Raw genomic sequence first — 1903 nt, 5'->3', positions numbered from 1 at the left:
ACACACACACACACACACACACAAATTCCACAGATATATAAAGTACTTGAAAAGTAAGTAAAAGTAAAAAGTAAATGGTAAATATAATAATACCTTAACAGAAAAGGACTTTAGTAAAAATCAGGAAAATAAACCAGTAGTAAAACTACTTTTACTCGCTGTTTAAGAAATAAACTGTTGAATTTACTGAACCAAACTGATTCCACTAAACCAAGTTGAATAAATTGAGCGACAATGTTCTTTTAATGAAAATATGTATATTGCTTAATATTTACTCTAGTGGAACCAGTTGACTTGTTTGAGTAAATTCAACACTTTATTTTTTTAGAACACATAAACAACTCCTTTCATTATAAATTCAGACAGATTTAATTTTGTAACGAGTAGCTAGGTGTTAAATTTTATAGTAATTATGTAAAATATCATTTTTGTCTTTTGAATGTAATGAAATAAAAAGTAAGTTACCATAAAAGAAACTTTGTAAAATTACTGTTTACTTAAAGTAAACATACTTATTACTATACAACTCTGTAAAGTTTATAACACAACCATGTCTACCAGGTAGGTACCCAGTACTTACCAGGTACGTACCCGATACAGTCTGTACCTGGTACTTACTGCACATGTGCCAGGTTTGTACTGGATATGTACCAAGGGTGTGTCCAGAGTAAGTACTGTGTGTAGCGGGCTGTATTGTGTACCGTTACCACAGACGGATCATTAAAGCCAAGTCTGAGCTGGTGTTGAGGTAAATCGGGTCTCAATGAGTCGTCATTCTGGCCCGCAGCCAGAGGTACGGCTCAAACTGTCTGATGTCCTGAAGGTCCAGATTACACAACAGGACCAAGAGAAGCTGTGACCCGTCACCTTCAGGTCCAACAGCTGAGCCTCCAGTCCTGACAGGCTCAGAGCCTGCAGGACGCAGCACGTCAGAGCTGAGCCGAGCCGAGGTGAAAGTAAATCAGGTCTGAATCAGAACTTTCACATGAATCACACAAACACTTCTGTCTCAACAGGTCTGCCACAAACAAGAGGAGGAGATGATGAAGATTGATGAATGTTTTCACCTCAGGTTTTGTTCTCAGGTTTTGGAAACCGAAGGTTTTAATTTATTAGAAACTGCCGACTTCTTTAAAGCTCAGCAGTAATTAAACTCTGWTGAAGTGTTCCAGCTGTTGCCAGAGGCTCATTGTTGTCACCATGGTAACCACACACCTGTGTCTCACTCCCTGACAGCACTCCTAACATTAAGATTAAGTTTGGAAAAAAAATTTTTTTTACTTGGTATGAAAATTGTTTCTTAAATCAATGGTGAACTTTAAATTTATAATTGAATGCAATAAAAACTCATTTAAAAAGGTGTGAAAGATAACTGTCCTGCCCCTGAGCTGTTGGCTTTAGGTAACTGAGCAATTTAGTTGGATAGCACAGTACTAATGTCTCAGAATAATCTGCTTTAAAGTCRGCATCGACCATAAACTACGTCTCCCATAACGGATGTTGATCATCCATGGGAACTCCCTGTCAGAAAGTGGGAGTTCAGAATTCAAGATGGCAACTTCTCACTAGAAACTCAGTGATATTAGTTTTACTTTTAATATTATTTCTGTATTATTTATTTCAGATTTAGCTAGTCGTACACTTAGTTCTTATTCATTGTATTGTAGAGACCGTACTGATAGGCTTGGAGGTGGTGTTGCAGTTTTGTTCACAAGAAATACTCACATTCTAATCGAATTATCAACTGAGTCTGAATCTCTGCAATTAGAAATCAAGCTTACAAATCACCTTTCAGTAACGGTTGTTGTTACATATAAACCTCCAAGTGTTAATTCAACTAAATATTTAGCGCAGCTCACTGAGCTGCGCTAAATATCCCATGGCACACCCTTGATCCCATGGG

General features: G+C 37.2%; 1 protein-coding gene across 2 annotated transcripts in view; it reads right to left on the bottom strand.

Moving 5' to 3' along the window:
• Positions 1 to 1903, bottom strand: part of lima1a (LIM domain and actin binding 1a) — a 41592-nt gene that overhangs the window by 9542 nt on the left and 30147 nt on the right. The gene's annotated exons all lie outside the window — the stretch shown is intronic.

This window comes from Austrofundulus limnaeus, unplaced genomic scaffold (genome assembly GCF_001266775.1).
Source record: "Austrofundulus limnaeus strain Quisiro unplaced genomic scaffold, Austrofundulus_limnaeus-1.0 Scaffold687, whole genome shotgun sequence".
In the NCBI taxonomy this organism is placed as follows: Eukaryota; Metazoa; Chordata; class Actinopteri; order Cyprinodontiformes; family Rivulidae; genus Austrofundulus; species Austrofundulus limnaeus.
Note: the sequence above shows the minus strand (reverse complement) of the source record. Positions and strands in the feature narration are given on the sequence as shown.